General features: G+C 40.6%; 1 long non-coding RNA gene across 8 annotated transcripts in view; it reads right to left on the bottom strand.

Moving 5' to 3' along the window:
- LOC106028886 (uncharacterized) overlaps positions 1-17,313 on the bottom strand; it is a 110,435-nt gene that overhangs the window by 58,816 nt on the left and 34,306 nt on the right. For 4 of the 8 annotated variants that reach the window (XR_010047939.1, XR_010047940.1, XR_010047941.1 and 1 more), the window contains exons 2-7: positions 16,796-17,076; positions 15,243-15,354; positions 12,549-13,609; positions 7,099-7,262; positions 5,285-5,939; positions 212-345 (exon numbers count right to left, since the gene is read on the bottom strand). This is a non-coding gene — a long non-coding RNA (uncharacterized LOC106028886). Of the gene's footprint in view, positions 1-211; positions 346-5,284; positions 5,940-7,098; positions 7,263-12,548; positions 13,610-15,242; positions 15,355-16,784; positions 17,077-17,313 lie in introns of all 8 variants that reach the window. The other 4 variants (XR_001202518.2, XR_010047944.1, XR_001202519.2 and 1 more) reach the window with 4 other exon arrangements.

The raw sequence follows: 17,313 nt of genomic DNA, 5'->3' as shown, positions 1-17,313 counted from the left end.
TATTTAAAACCTTGTAAATGCCATAAATATAAAATTGAATTTGAAGACAAATGGCATTCAACCATATTTTCTCTTCCTTTTCTAGAAACTGAAGACTTTCTTGGTTCCATCTAAGAAATGTGTGCTCAGAATTTCTGTAGTTTTGTGATAAACTATGATAACTAAGTTCAGCTCAAGGAATGGCATGGCAGCTCCATCTAGAGAGACCTACCAGCTTGTCCAGAAGACATTCCAAAGGGTTACAGTAAGGTAGCCATGTACAAGAAGAGAGTGTCTCTCTGCTGGCTAGAGAAGCTCACTGAGGAAGGGTATCCAGCTTTACTTCTTCAGGAAAACATTCAGGAGCTGTAAAGACAAAGCATCACTTAGTAAAGGAAAGCAGGGATGTGACAAAAATACTTTTACTGTTTGGCTTATTGGTGCATTGAATCAAAGAAGAAGGAACTGTAACAACCTTCACTCCTGCCTAAACTGAGACACTCCATCCACCTAATCTTTTGTGCACCGAGAATACAGTTTTATTCCGAAGAAAACCCTCTTGAAAATATCCCCAAAGAGATAAAATGTCTTTAAGATCTCACAGCAATTTAATGCTTGCTGTGGGCCAAATCTTCCAATTAGAATCAGTCACTTTAAGTGCTGAAGTCGTATAACGCTAATAGATCACTTTATAATGTGAGCAGTTTTTAAAAGTCGTATTTAATTTTCCATTATTACTGTACTGAAGCCTGGTTGTATCTGTCTATTCCATTATAGATTCTGACATCCAGGAAGGGATAGATTGCTGCTGGCTGATGCATTGCTCAGTTCTGGCTTTAATTCTCAGAGACCTGAATTCGAACTCTAAAATAGACCATATTTCAACTTTCTTCATAAATATGTTTATTTTTATTTCCAAACCAAATGATAAGGGCTCCTTTCCTGTTTCATAATTATTTTCTTTAAGAAAACTACAGATTGAGGCAAAAGCCACCATGGTACATGTGTGTGTGTGTGTGTGTGTGAGTGAGTGAGTATCTGAGTGTATGTATCCACACGCACACAAGTGTGTGGTTTTCTTTAAGAAAATGAAATGAACCAGAAAATAAGCCCCTAACAGTAACCTGAGAAATCAAACAAAATCATTTACAACACATGGGATTTTTGCAGGATATGTCAAGATTAGATGGTTTAAGGGAGCTATCCTGAATGTGGAAGCAATTATAACAAAATTCATGACTCATTAGCAAACACTGCATATTGTGTTTCTCATTTCTGGGTCAATGTTACTAGGAAATATAGATGTAAGATTTAGATTTTCATTGGTTTCAGTGTTAGATTATAGAAAGTTAGACCCGGCAGTGACAGAAAGCAAAGACTTCAGGATTTTGAACTTCCTCCTTTCTCATCTGTAGGCGGTGAGGTCCTCAAAATATGGGTGAAAAATTACCATTACTTGTATATCAGTGAGCAGTAAATTGGTGATAGAAGGGTTGTCTGTAAATGTAAAGTAAGAATTACATAGTGCAAAAGTGTACCAGAGGACGTCAGTAAGGTTTTTGTGTGCACGCTGCTTGGTATGCAAAATGCCTGGTGAACTCAAGTACCCAATACTGTATGTAATGGGAACCAGATGTCTAACAGAGAGAGAAAAATATTTTATAGCAATAAATGTGACATTGACTCTTAAAGGGTTTGCTGCTTTTAAACAACTTCCCAGTCTCACTTTCCTTCCTATTTTAAAATGGTTTCAAGTAGATTGTGTCAGGAAATTATTTTCATGTTCTGAAAGAAAAAGTATTTAATTTGCTACTAACTTCTAAAATGCATACATAAAGAGAAGTGATCTGAGAAAGATAATTTTAGAATTCATTTACCAAAACACTGTGCTCAGCAATGCAATATATATATATATATATATATATGCAAATAAAATATAATTCCTCTTGCCCTTAAGGAACTCAATATAGTAGATGAGACAAGGTGCACGTAACTTGGGGACATGGCAAAAACAAGCTCTGGGAAAGAGGCACAAAGTGCTCTGAGAATTCAGAGGAAAAAGAGAAAATCCCACAGCTGGCAGGCTCTGAGCATGTGATCATCCCCAGCGTTTCCCATCCTGCCCCTCCTCTGCACAGACAGAGAGGCTGCCCTGGCAGGGGTCCCCAGTTCTCTGGCATGGCTGGGACAACAACTCCCACGGCTCATCTCTCTCCACTGCTCAATACTCACTCCAGATACAACCCTAACTTCACTGCCCGAGTAGCTGTTCTGAAGCACTGGCCCATCTGGGAAGAAGAGCACCCTAATAATAAAGGGGCTACCTTTCTAGTAAGACCCTCAGGGTCCACTTCTCACTTTGCCACACACTGGTTGTGCCTTGATGGAAGTCATTTAATGCATCTATCTGTAACACACATCTCAGGCCCTGGGAGTCAGGGTTTAGAGTAGTCCTGCACACAATGTGCTCACTGTCCCTGGCATAGAATCAGGCCACAGTTAGACACTCTCTTCTCTGTTCCCTATCAAGCATCCAGTCTAGTTCATCTAGGGCAAAATCTAAAGTCTTTATTTTGTATGCCAAGCTGCTTATGTGCTGGTCCTTGTATGCTTCAATTCTTTTTCTGGATCTCTTCCTTCAAACAGCAGACACTTTTGCACCCGGGTCCGCTTGTCATTATCCAAGTTCAGCTCCATCTCTGTACCTCGGCATGTGTGGCTCCATTTGCCCTAAATAGCCCCATGTCCACTTGTTGCCATACAAATTGGTGTTCACTCTGCAGGCCTCTCTTCTAGCAGATCCTCCTGAGCCTTTTCTGATTTCCTGCGGAAGAACGAGCTCCTCCTTCCGCCAAGCTCTGGCCATAAACTGACATGGCGCACCCAGCACAAATAAGTGAAGTGGTGTAAGGTAAGAAGCAGGAAGTGTGGAAACTTCTTTTTTTTTTTTTTTTTTTTTTCAAAAAAAGAAAACTTTCTTTCATAGCTAAAAGGTCAGCCCCTCTTTAACATCATCATGGTAAACAGGGCCCAGTATGCTCAAGTCTTCCATTTTTCTAAGGTAGGACAGATTTCACTTTTCACTGCAAAGGGTCCAACTGTTCACTGTTGAAAAATTTTTAAATTTAGATGTTGTCATTTTGCACCAAGTAAATCAAACCTCGGGGACAAAACGGAGACCTCAGTTCTTGAACTGCTTAATTCCACAATGTCTTACAGTGCACATCTCCATCCCAGCAAACTTACCTTTGGCCTGTAATTATTTGCACTTCTATTTTCCCATCATGCTAAGCTTCTTGAAGACAAAACCCATATTGAATTCTCTTTTTCTTCCTCAAATATCCAGCACAGTGAGTGGCTCCAAAAAGTACCTCGCTAAGTTTCATATTGATATTTTCCTAAGCTTGGAAGCCAGGGAAGGGTTTGCAGAAGAGAGGTCATTCCAAGACGATCAAACAATACAGACAATCATGATACAAACGTCCCTATTTTTAGAGAGAAAGGATTTTATAGATATTGCAGTCCTTAGTCGCTATCTGCTTTCCTTTGAACCATCTGCAACTCTTCCTGTACCAACTATAAAGCCCATCCTACAGCTAGCTGCACTAGAATTGTTCTCAAAACATTAAGCTGGTCTATAAACCTTGTCTGTCTATAAATGCAATCTACCCTTGGCACATAAATGAATAACTAAGTGGTTGAACCGACTTTACTTGAAGGAACTCCACCTAAAACGTCAGAGGTGAGTGTTCTAATTTTGTTAGAAGGTGAGCATGCATCACACTGCAAACACAGCAAGAAGCACTGCCTCTAAATCCACAGTCAAGTAGATGGTGAAGTCTGGGGAAGTGGGCAGTGGAGACCAGGAACAGCAGTGACAGTACAGGCTTACACACTTTTCCAGTGTTCATAACATTGATCCAGTGTGGAAACTTCTGGGCAGTTAGCTCAAGGGAAAATCAGGTATCCATCTATATTTAACTGTAAGAATGCTCACTGCAGGGGGCTGGGGATTTAGCTCAGCGGCATAAGCACCTGCCTTGCAAGCAGGCAGTCCTGAGTTCGATCCCTGGTACCGATAAAAAAGAAAAAGACAAAAAAAAAAAAAAAAAGAATGCTCACTGCACTTCTGCTTATTTTGTTGAAAATATGGGTTCTCTCACTTAAGCAATATAAAAGATTGGTTTATAATTATTGATAATTATAGGGGAAATACATTGAGCCCTTACTGTGTGCAACAGATAATGTGCTGAGAATTTCAAGATGCATTATATAATTTAGCTTTTCCTTACGCCCATGTTACATATGCAAAAATTGAAACATAGCATGTTTAAATATTTTGTCCATATTATACAACAAATACGTGTCAGAGAAGGACGTTTGAACTCAGTTCAAGCTTCATCCATTAATTGTTCTTCTCTCAGAAATATTGGCATATTCAGAGTACTCATGATAAGGACATCACAATTACAATCTTGGAAAGTACACAATACACAGAAATATGTGATATATTGTTCAAGAAAAAAATTAGTTTATACAAAAGTGTCAGTATGCAGTTGTTGGGTGGGAATATCAGAATTCTATAGATGCTACTTCATTGAAGATGGATATAAGGTTAAGTTACAAGGCCGTGCCACAAAAATCACTGCGGGCCAGAAATTAGGACCAGGATGTAGGTTTCTGCCCCAGTAAACTCATCTTTCTCACTTTTTATTCTCTCTCCTTCGCTTGAAAACCACCTTCTCCAGTGAAGCTTTAAGTTTCTTAGATATGCTTAGCATACCTAAGCATATGATATAGGTCGGGTCTCACCAACTTAATTTATCTAAAGGAAAGAGCAGGAGGTACTGGTTTAACTGGGACCAGAGACGTTCCGGCTGATGGCCACTCCTGTTCCAATCACCTGGGGCCAGATGAGCTCTGTGGAACTGGTTCTACAAAGCAACAAGGGGCTTGCAGGAAAATACTAAGCATCTAAAAGGTGGTACTATTTTTGTCTATAAAAACCATAAATACAGAGGGAAAAAAGATAATAAAGGCTAACATCAGGGTATTAACAATGTTTCTGTCTATATTGTTTGTTTTATTTTTGCTTCTCTTTGTGTTCTAAATTCCCTATCGTGGATATATATCACTTTTGTGCTAAAAGGACAAAAGAAATCCAGCCCACATGAGGATCAAAGAGGGAATTCCACAGTGGGTGGTATTTGGAGACTAAAGGCTCAGAAGCAAAGTGTTTTTAGTAATGATGGAATGTAGGGAGTGCTTATCAAAGAAAGGTAAGCGACTAAACAGCAAACCTCACCTGAAATCCTGGATAGAGTGGAGGAAGGCCCTCTCAGGAAGCCATGTCAGGTGTGCAGGCATGGTGTGTGCCAGGGCTCCATACCCTGTGACCGTGCCTGGGCAACCGGCTTCCAGGACAAGAAAGATCAGAGCAGAGGAAAAAGGCATGTATCACATGGAACATAAGGCAGGACTTAGAAAGCAGGAGACAGTGGTCAAGAAGGCAGAAAGCAACATCAAGATGTGTTTTCCAAGTAATCATCAAGTAATGAGATGAGAAAAGCAAAAAGCAGTTCATTGGTCTGAAAATGACAATGGAGTCAATAGAGAAGGGGAGGAAAGAGAAGGGGAGGGAAGGGAAGGGAAGGGAAGGAGACAGAAGGGGAGGGGAGGGAAGGGAAGAAAAGGGAAGGGGAAGGGAGGGGACAGAAAGGGAAGAGAGAGGAGGGGAAGGGAGTTTGGGCTTTTTTCAAGCAAAACATGATAAAGGCGTGACCACAAGATGATATCAGGTAGGGAAGAGCTTTAGGAACACACAGAACAATGGAGCTGAAGGGGAGAACCAGAGGTGGAAGCCAGGGAGGAGGACAGGTAAGGAGTAAGAAAGTGTGGGGAACAGAGGCCGGCAGAGCACTTGCTGCCTCGCACACACAAGGCCCTGGTTCAATCTCCAACTGTGGGAAAAAAAAAGTTATGGAGAACAAATACATGAGTTTAAATAAAGTTAGCAAGAACCCACATTCTAGGGCTAGAGAATAGTTTGCCCTGTGATGAGACCGATGAGCACTCATCCTGTTGAGGCACACTCTTCCTTTGGAATGTCAATATTTCCTTATTCTCCACTGAGTGCTTAGTGAAGTTTTTAGCTCTAACTAGATGGCAACCTCTCTCCTCGATCCAGAGAAGACATCTCTGTGCCTACCCTAGAACCTGACTAATGGTTGACAGAGTGTGTAACATAGGTAGACAAAAAGGCCATTGATTCTGTTTCTATCTCATTCTCTTGGGACCCTCATCTTTGGAGTCCTGATCAGCTGTGTAGACAGCCTGAGCTGAGATGCTAGGAGGAGGCTATCATGACACGCTTCTGTGCAGGTGACAGCACCAGCTGAGGGGACACAGGCGGCCAGCATCAGCCATCAGACCTGTGAGGAAAGATGTGTTGGCAGGGACCACCCTCAGCCTCATGAGGACTGCCTGCCTGCCTGCCTGCAAGCCACCCTGCTGGCCCCAGGGTGACTCTCAGAACCATCTTGTCATTCAGAAAGATAACTGGAGCAGACATCATTTGTTTTCAGTAAATATTTTTTTAAATTTGTTTCATACATAGATAAGGCAAAGCAACATTGGTTCTGGATTTTTTTTCTGCCTTTTATGTTATCCTTCATTATTTTTCTTAATAAGACTCTCCTCTCTGGCTGGGGATTTAGCTCAGCAGCATAAGCGCCTGCCTGGCAAGTGTGAGGTCGTGAGTTCAATCCCGGGTATGGCGGGAAAAAAAAAAGACTCTCTTCTCTCTCTTCTCTCTCTCCCCCTCTTCCAACCCCATCTTTTCCTCCCTCCCCCTTCCCTCCCTTCCTTCTCTCTCTTTCATTCTCTACTTTTTCACAGCCAGGGTAATTGTAAAGCAGCTACCATCCAGAGAGCCTCAGCTCTCTCCGTGCCTATGAAATACCTCGATTTCTCTCTTTTGATGTAAAGAAACTCAATTCCTTTTTGACAACTGATATTGATCCCATTTCTCTGTGCTTTCCTGACTTTATCCTCCTTCCTGAATACTCTGAATCTTCTCTGTACTTCTTAGGTTGTAAAACTAAGAACAAGATACCCTACCCCAGTGATGATCTTGGCTCTAGCATGCCCCTCATCTGAAAAGTGATGTTATTCTTGGCCTCCTTCGAACCTTCTCATGACTGTTCTGCGCATCTGCTGCAGGAACTCTTGACTCCCTTCCCCAGCAGTCCAGGGAGTCCACAGACAGCAGCCCCATCAGGAACCTGGGTGGGAAGATAGCAAGCAGGGTGGTCAGAAGGGCTCAGTGGGCCTCCGGTTTCCAGGGAGGCCATGTAGCTGGTTTCTCAGCTGACTCAGACAGGAGTGACTCATACAATGGTGGCTAAGCAGTTGATAAAGCTGGAGGCTGAAGGCTTTGCAGAAACTAGATCAGCAAGTTTCCTTCACCCCTTATGTGCAAGGGAGTGCAGTTCATCTGCACTACCCACAGAAGTGTCCCAGTCCACCACCTTGGTGTGTCAACTATGACAAGCCACAGATCCACGCCCTTCCTATGATGCTCAATGACCACAGAACTGCACAGCAGAGAAACAAAAAGCCACCCCCAGGAATGGCAAGCATGTAGCTAAAAGGAGTGTGGCGTGCAGGACTGGCAGGCCACACTAGCAGCAGGCAAAGCAGTATCATATCAGGTCAAGGAGAAAGCCCTGAAGCCAAAAATAGCTGCCCTTCCCAGTTGCCACAGCATCTAAAATTATACCATTGAAGATTTATTCCTTTGCGTACCTCACCTTTGATGGGGGTGGACCTGGGGAGGACCCACAGTACGTCTTCACACAAAGGTGCAAGAGGCCTGAGAGACTCAGGAGTTATTTGGGGGTGGGAAAGGAGGGAGGTGTTGAAAAGGCAGGAACAGGGCACAGGAAGTACTGGTGAGGTATAGCAAAGGGCAGCTTCTCCTGTTTCAGGGTTTTACCCAGAAGGAGCCTGGCTGGCAGCTACATCATAAAACCAAGGCCCGAGCAATTTGCCAGTAAATTTGAAACATGCATGTAAACAATCCTAATAATGTATTCCTTGAAATGCCTTTATAATACATTATTATGCAGAGTGGTGCATGCCTCCACTCCAAATTGCCTAAATGGAAAAAAAAAAAGGTACACGAAGGGGCAATTAAAAATAACAAGAGGCACCGTGAGGAAATGGTATACGCCCCAACGTGTAGGGAAGTTGAATGCAGGTGATGGGGTCACTTGACCAAAGTCATGGTTGGGAGGTGGGGGGAATGCCTTTAAACTCCAGGCAAGGACTTCATCTTTTATAGTGGGAAGTTTGGTTAACCTGGCCCCAGAAGATTAAGAAGTCAACAAAATAAAAGCAAACAATCACTGTGAAATCCACATCCAGGTGACTATATCAGTGAGCAGAAGTCCATTCACTTGCATTTTTAGAGTTCTTAAGGAAGAGACAAGAATTTGGGAAGATAAATTCACACCACGTAAAGCACCTCTGGGGCAGAAAGCTAAGTACCACAGAGACCACTGGTCGGCTTTTGGTAGAGGGCAAAGATAAAATAATGAACTGAGAAAAGTATGGAGAAAGCGAAGAATGAAAGACTGGAGGCACAGGTGCTGAGGAGAATTGATTTCTGCAAGAATAACCAACATCTCCACCCCATTCAGCAATAGAGAAAGAACTTTCACATAATATTACCTCCAGCCCTCCCACCAGAAAAGGAAGCTATATACTCATTTCTATGAAGGAGACGTTAGATAAAGGCAATTAGGTGGCTTGCCCAAGGTCACAGAGCTGGTTAGTTGGAAACATGTTCAGATCTTAAAATCAGAATTTCACTAACTCAATTTCCTGCTTTTTTCTACTCCGACAATCTTTAGAGTTACAACAGGCTGTAGAGAGACAAGAGAATGTTACTCCTGGATCTGCTGAATCACTTACCAGGTTAGATCTGTTTCTAAGCTTTCCCTTCTCAACCTTGATTCATTCATGCGTTCAGTAAATAAAGACTGAGCCTGAATCACTGCTGGAGGTTGTTCTGAAAACTGGACTGGAGGCAAGGGGGAGCTTTCATCTTGGTGGCCAATTTCAACTAGCCCCCTTGCAGACAGTCACACCCTGACCATGGGATCTAAAGTAGCCCCCAGCATCTTTTTCCAATCTAATTTAATTTTCCCATGATGTAGTTGACCCTCAGCATCCATAGGGAGTTAATTCCAAGATGAATGAATCTCTTTCAATCTCCTTATATAAAATGATAGATTATGCACATAACCTATGACTATTCTTCTTAATATTTAAAATCATCTCTAGATCACTTATAATACCTACAACAATGTAAATATATAAGATGCTTATTCTACTGTCTTGCCCAAATAATCCAAGCAGTAGCAAAATCTGGTTGAATCTCAAGATGTGGAACATACTGGTAAAAAAGGGCTGATTTTACTTAAAATGATCACAAACCACACAATTCACGTTTTTTTTGTTGTTGTTGTTTTGTTTTTTTTTACTATTTTACAGCTTGTGTCCCTTTCAAGAAAATGAGGTACTTCTAGAAAGACTCAGCCTTATTCAAAGCTGTCCCTCCAAAAGTAAAATAGCTTCTATACAAATAAGTACTTGATAAACATTTGTCCAGTAAATGACCCTGGAGAGCAAAGAGTTCTTTGTTTCCAGTGTCTACTAGGTATTCAAAATAATCTGAAGCCACTTATTAAAATCATATCACTAAATCAGAATTATAAAAGCAAAAATAGAAATATATATAGGACAAAGTAATTGATAATAGTGAAGAAAGTACTTCAGAGAATTAGAGCTCAATTTGAAATTCCTTTATCCTGTTGCCATTAAATGCAAGAGCCAAGACCATCTTGTGACACTAAAAGGCTGCAAATGTAAAATGTATAAAAAGAAATACATTTTAAGGGGGCATATAATCTACCTGTGGAATTCATAGCCGCAGGATGTTATTGAGGCAAATAGTCTAGCAAGATTCAAGAAAGGATTAGACATTTATATGAATAGAAATAATATTGGCAGTTACACTAACTAGGTTAAAAAGTTACAAGGCATGTCCGTCCTGGGCTCCAGGGCATAACTGTTCGCCTGCAGAAGGAATTTCCCCCTGTTGATAGGGCAGCGCATAATTGGACAGCTGCATGGTGGCTTGTATTTTTGCCGTCTTCTGTAACATAGGCATAGACTACTGCCCAGGGGAAGTTCCTGGACTAGACGACCCAGTGACCTCTAAATATGACATTTCTGTCTCCTTGGCGCACAAACCTGAATGGGACATAGAGTATAAGGGAAGTCCTTCAAAATTTGAAGCTGAGAATTTTTTGATTTTAGAAAACAAATGCTAACAATAATTTCCTTCTTTTGGATGATGAAAATATTTCAGGGTTATACCCAGGCCATAATCATCATAGCAACATAGTCAACCACACTGGGAGGTTTCCCAGGACCTTTCCAGATCTCAGCACATCGCAGCCACTGTCAATCTCACACCAAGACATGGTCACCTGTTTATTTGTGTCCATCTAACCCTCTACCTTATGTGTAGGATTAAAAAACATACTGAATATTTAAATTTTTAAAAATTTCTTACAGCAAAAGGCACATTATCTTTAGTCCTCAAAATACTTCCCTTTGTTGTAAATGCATTTTTTCCATCATTCTTGGAACTTTCTGAAGTAGTTCCAGAGGTCGTCTACAGAGAGTCTTTCTATGGCTACCTCAATGTCTTAAATCATTTAACCACGTTAATGGGCAATTTCTATCAAATAAAAAAATTACAAGTGTGTCCCCTTTCATTTTACTCACCAAGTTTGACACTGTGTGACTTCTGGCTCTGCCTCAAAGTCAAAATGACCATAAAATCTAGGCACTTTGAATTGCTTCAGAACCCTCAACAGACAACTAAAGAGCCCCATGGAAGAGGACCTCCAGAACTGCTTTCAGAAAGTGGTCAGTGGAACAAATATGTAGGAAGCAGGCGACGTGGTCTTCAGGGGGTGATTAATGGCAGTGTGTCTTTTACCATGATGCATTTTAACAAATTAAACGTCCATGGGGCTAGAGGTTTAGCTCAGCGGCATAAGTGCCTGCCTTGCAAGCAGGCAGTCGTGAGTTCGATCCCTGGTACTGGTAAAAACGAAAAAGACAAAAAAAAAAAAAAAAAAAAAAAAAATTAAACATCCACACTATGGTCTGATCACACCTCATGGGTGTGTAATGAACGTTCACCCCTGCAGGCGTGGAAAGGAAAGCTGCTTGTAATACCATCCATTCACCTCGCTAAGCTTTTCTCTGAGTCACGGACCCGCCATGCTGCAGGCACAGCCTTCGACTCTTGCTGAGGGGTGGCGTGCATTATTTCCACTTTAACATGGAAAACCTAAAAGGCGATTTTTAGCCATGTATCTGGTATTTTTTAAATGCTGAAGTTAAATGATGCATTATAGTTTCAGTCGTTACTTATCCAGGTGTAGATGACATTCTAGAAAAATCCACACTCAAATGATTAGAAAATGGCAGGCACCGAACTAGGCTATAAAATAAATTCTGCAAAGCAAAACAGAAAAAGACAGACTAATTTAAATCCTCAGGCCAGGAGTGGATTTAAAAGATTTCTAACATTCTTGAATGAAAGCAAATAGATATATTGCAAGATGCTGTTAATATATGTTTTACTGCAGAGTAGAAAAGTCCAAAGATTCCATTAATATTTTCAGGTGAACTCTTACAAACGAAGTTAACAAACACTGATGTAGGCCTGAGTCTAAAAGAAAATTCTCAATCAAACCTTGAGGAAGTTATTTCAAAATCCTTCGGTTCTATAAGTAAGATTCATTCCTCTGGATTGTTCCTGAATTGGCAGAATATCAGTGGGATTCTCTGAGCTAAAGATCATTCATGGAGTGCTTAATTCTCATCCGGAGGCAAAACTTTGAAACGTTTAAGTCTTGTTGCAGATGCGACCTGCTATTTCATTAACAGCTTGCAGGCATATTTGCCTATTTTGTCTCAATATAAGATGCTTTGTTTGTTTTTTCACGTGCTTTTCATAAGAATATAGCTTGTCAGATACATGTTTTCTGGTATAGGCTATGAGGGAGAGTTATTGCTTGTTTCTCTTTTACATAAATCTAATAGCATATTATAAGGAATTACAAGTTATTAGAAGTAAAGGGTATAAGATCTGTAGTCAAAATGGTGTTGACATCTCACACTGACAGTATGATTTAAGATAAACCAACTAATCTTTCTATTCCTCTGCTTTCTCATCTGTAAAATGGACATATACTAATTTCTACAACACAAAGCCCATGTACACACTACATGAGCCAATGCCACTAAAGCACTGTCATATATTCCATCAACAAATGTTAATTATTATGATCATACATACTTTGTATGTTTATAAGCATTGGGAGTCATGTCCCATCTCCCCATCACTGCGAGTTCTCAGATATTTTTGTGTCTCCTTTTGCAAATTACCAGTGAGTCTCCAGAAGGGCTGTTCCACATACCTTATCACAGCAACACAAGTGTCCATCTCATCACCCCTTGGAAGACAATGAGCGTAAAGGTAACAGGAAGTAGAGAGGTCGATCTTTCTCTAATGCAAAGGGGACAAAGAGACAGAGGAAGGCAGAGGAGAGAAATGGGGTGAAAAAAGGAATTAAAATGTGTTATGTACCTGCACCAACCCCAACAAGGAAGGTAAACATTATGTACTGCAAGCATGTACTAATAAAAAAATTGAAAATACCAAGAAAAATAAGGAGGAAAAAGGGAGGAAAAAAAAGAAAAAAGAAAGTAAAAAATTTTAAAGTGTACCAGCACAAATTTGCATTTTCAGATATAGGATCAGGGGAAATTCTGTGACTTTTTCTTGGGGTACCTAGGATCAAACGCAGAACTTTGGGCAAGCAAGGGAAGCGGTCTATCACGGAGCTTCAGTCCCAGCCCTCAAAATTCTATCAATAGTGCAAATTTCTGTCCTGTTACAAAACATCAGTACCTTCCAGGTGCTTCCTCCAAGTTAACTGTGCTTCAATACTCAAAAACCTTATCCTTGATTGGCTGACTGAAGTTGCAGAGGAGAAAAATGACTTCCTGGTTTTCTGACATCTGATGTCCAGTTGTCCCATAAAAGCCAGCGCCCAACTGCCCGCCAAGCAGTGTAAACATAGTCTACACACGATCGTTCCCAGGGGAAATGGGACTTACAAGGCCAAATACAAACATTCTCTCGTAAGGTGAATTAATGCCGAGTGACCCAGCCCACATTTGACCACAGCTCACAGGAAGTGTAAACCAATGAGACCCAGCACCTGAGCTGTGAAAGGGATAATCTGTGGAGGAACAGTTGGTTTGTGCAGCTTTTCAAGAGACCTAATAATACCTGGTTTTGTGGGAAGAGAAAACAAAAAGAGAAGAAAGGCAGTGCTTTGGCCTTTGGTATCAAACTTACCACATGAGAAAGGGGAGAGCCTGTCAATGTCGAAATGGAAATTTTCTAATTGGAGGCAACAAAGTGAATGTTTTTTTCCGCACATTTTCCATACCAATGGCTGTAGAAAGAAGTCTAGAGGAGAGGACCAAAAAGTCATCTGAGGTCTGTACAAGCATTGTTCTTATAAAAAGATTTCTGGCCTGCCTGCTCATTCAAGCAAAAATCTGATGAGAAATCTAAGTGGACATGGCTGGTGAGGTGGATCAGCTGCTTCCCACCTCCATTATAATGAAGTACTCCCTGAAAGGACTCCAATCATAGCTGAGCTCCTTTGGCTCTGCAGATGGTACAACACTTTTAGTAGACCCAAGAATCTGGGGCTAGCTAAGCAGGTTGAGAGGACTGGTTGTACCAAGGTGGTGACCACTGGCTCCATGGATGTTTCTGCGCCTGAGTCTGAAGCACACTTAGAGCCAGGCAACATGGCGAAAGGAACAAAGACTCCCTTCACTTCTTGCCTGGGTGACTCCATGCAAGAGAGCACTGAGTCTTTCTAGACCTCTGCTCTTAGATCTGAGAAATGGAGATACTAACACCTGCTCTGTAGGGTTATAAGAAGCTAGCAGCGACAGCTCTTGGTACATAAGCATGTGTGATATGTATGCACACACATATACACACACTTGAGTTTTTGAAAATCAGTTCCTCTTCTTCATCTTTATAGCTCGCCAGACAATTTTTGAAAAGTCAGTCAAGAAAGGAAGGAAAGAAACATATCTTTTTTTTTTCTAAGAAGAAAGAGCAATTAAACATCAAATATTAACTGCTCCTGGGAGTAAATTTTTTTAATGGGTTAAAGGCTTGGCCATTATAGGCCTCCACTATGTAATTTCTAAGAAAAAACCAGGTAATATATTTTTCTAAATGAAGTGGAAGATAAAATGCTAGAACCAATGTATCCATTCAGAAAGCACTTTTTTATCCATTTTCCACAGCCTCCCAATTGCATCATGCTTTTAAGAGACCCAATTTGTTTAACAGCACTTTATTTCAAACCTTCACTTGTGAAAAGCATTGATTTATGATGGGGCTGATTAAAGCAATGGTGTCTTAAGCAATAATGATTTCAATTATAGGACTTCCACTGCTGTGCATTATTCTGATTTTCTCTCCATTCTTTCCACATTTTTATTCACTAAAGAGGGGACATGAGTAGATGATGTAATTTTGAAAAGTCCCTGGACAAATTTAATATCAGAAAGAAATGTATAGACAGATAGACTGATGTAGCTTTTTTGATTATGTGAATGTATTGTATTTTAATACGCTCTGACAAACTGGTGAACAGCTCCCTGATGAGCTCCTATCTGATATCATTAGGGTTATTTAGTGCTTGGATTCTGCTCAGTTCCCACAGGAACTACTCAGAAGTAGCAAGAATGTGCACACTAGATTCACTCCCAGTCTAGGACTTCAGTCTCACTTTCTCTTTTTGTAGGGCTGGAGAAAATCATTACATTCATTTACTCATTAAAATCCAACAACCATCGAAACAAATATCAGATAGAGTCACTCAATCCTAAGGGCTTGTGTTACGCATGTTTTGTTGCTCTGACAAAATACTTAGAAAAATCATCTTTTAAAGAAGAAAGTTTTGGGGCAGGGATTTAGCTCAGCAGCATAAGCACTTGCCTGGCAAGTGTAAGGTCATGAGTTCAATCCCTGATACAAAAAAAAAGAAGAAGAAAGTTTTATCTTGGCTCACCGTTCCAAAGGTTTCAGGCCATGGTCTCTCAGTTCTGCTGCTTTGGCCCGAGGGTGCATCACAGTACATCACGGCAGGAGTGCATGATAGCAGATACCTCTTCGCCTCATAGCTGTTGAAAACCAAAAGAGAAAGAAAGACATAAAGAAGCCAAGCTCCCAAATACCTTTTCAAGGGCATGTATTCAGTGACCTAAATTCCTTCTTCTGGGCAGCAGCTCTTAAAGTTTCTGCTTCTGTCCACTAGTACTAGAGGCTGTGGACAAAGCCTTCTATCCATGAGTCTTTGGTCCAGTTATACTTTGTAATGGTGGCAGACAGTCAAAGACCCCTTTCTGATGGGAGCAGCTACTCTTGGATCTTAGCTATTTGTTACCAAGGAGCTAGAGGAACCAAACAGTACCACAACATCAGATGTTTCAAAGAAATCCAAAAATTCATAACTTTTAATGTGCAGTTGAAGTTTCTTAATTTTTAAAGGCTAGAGAGGCATTGGGAAAATCCAGCCTGCAGCCTGTCTCTATCAGGCTTTCTGTTTGGTGCATAAGTGATCAAGCTTGTAGTTATTAGAAAGATGTGCCACCGTGCAACACTCAGCTGTATAATAATTTTAAAAATTAAAGAAATATTTTTATCCTTTTTCAGGAATACTTGATGAGCACCTATTATGCACTAATAATTGTAGTGTTAGACACTGGTGATGCAAGGAAAAAAATGGTACTTATTAGCTACCTTCAAGGAGCTGACAGTCTAACACTTGTGTCTCTGAAGGATTTCAGGTTTTATAACCTTAAGGATAAATGCAATCTAGCATTGAAGCTCGAGCTATCACATTGCTTACCCTTCAAGTAAATTACTTTCCCCCTATACTCTGATTTGAAGCTCCATTTTAATTTGAGAACTAATCCTTTGAATGTCAAAGTCCACAAAGGATAAATTCCCAGTAAGGTCTTCAACAGCAACTGGGAAAAAATTCCAATCTCACCTTGATAAAGTTTTTCTCCATCAAATCAATGTTACAAATTACTTGATTAGACACTTCTGTTAACCACGCCCTTTAATGATTTAAATCTAGCCCTTAATCTCAAGTATTCTGTGCTCCTATGGTTTTCATAAAAGCTAAATAGCTAAAGCAATATACTTTAATCTACCTAGACTATCACCTTAACAGGTTTTTAAATTTTTGAAAGAAAAGAAACCCTATGATACAACTGAGGGCATTCAAATTAAGCTATTGAATTCCTGACTTAGTAGTTGAAAAATGATGTACCAATTGCATTACAGGAGAAATAAGATCAAAGTTAAGATTCTTTCTTTGCAAATTTTGTTATTACTTCTCAGGCTCCTTGCAATGCTTTCGAAATATTTCCATTGAATTGCAGGTGGATGCTTTGCCTTCTCCTGTAAATACGTGATTGCCTTCCGTTTGACTTTCTGAAAGTTCTTCAATGTCAGTGAGCAAAATTTGACCTGAAGGAGGCAGAACAGGTGGAGCACTGTTCTGAGAACTTGGCATTGGACTGATTTAAACACAACATCTTACCCATTCTGTACCTTAACAACAGGAAGAAGACCTGATCTCCTTCTTTGTACATAATTTGAATCCAAACTTCAGCGCGTAGGTTCTTTGTTTTTCCTTTCTTCTTATCCCCTCCCTCTAGCAGCCTGGTGAGCTTCTTCCCAGCATGCAATAATTCACAAGCCACAGGTTCTTCCTGCTTGGGCTCTGGAGGCTACAGATCCTCTGAACCTTCTTACTGTTTTATATGGAGGCAATTCTCAAGAGGTCTTTGACTTCTTTATTAGAAGCTTCTTGCGTGAGTCTTTTCTAGACCCTTCGTGTGACAAAGGAAAAAGCAAAGGATGAAGGAGGGAAGTGACTTGCCCAGGGCCTCAGCTGGTCCCTGAGACCTCAGTCTAACACTGATTCTACTTTTTCTAATAGCTGTCATGACTAACTGTTCTCAAACTGGAATTCTACCCAAGTTTCACCGTTCAAACAAACTTACTGCAGTTTGAGCATGCCCAGTCTGAAAATCTGAAATTCAAACTGCTCCTAGATCCAAAATGTT

The sequence above is a fragment of the Cavia porcellus genome, unplaced genomic scaffold (assembly GCF_034190915.1).
Source record: "Cavia porcellus strain 051 isolate PalLab524CR breed Dunkin Hartley unplaced genomic scaffold, mCavPor4.1 scaffold_6, whole genome shotgun sequence".
NCBI lineage: Eukaryota > Metazoa > Chordata > Mammalia > Rodentia > Caviidae > Cavia > Cavia porcellus.
Note: the sequence above shows the minus strand (reverse complement) of the source record. Positions and strands in the feature narration are given on the sequence as shown.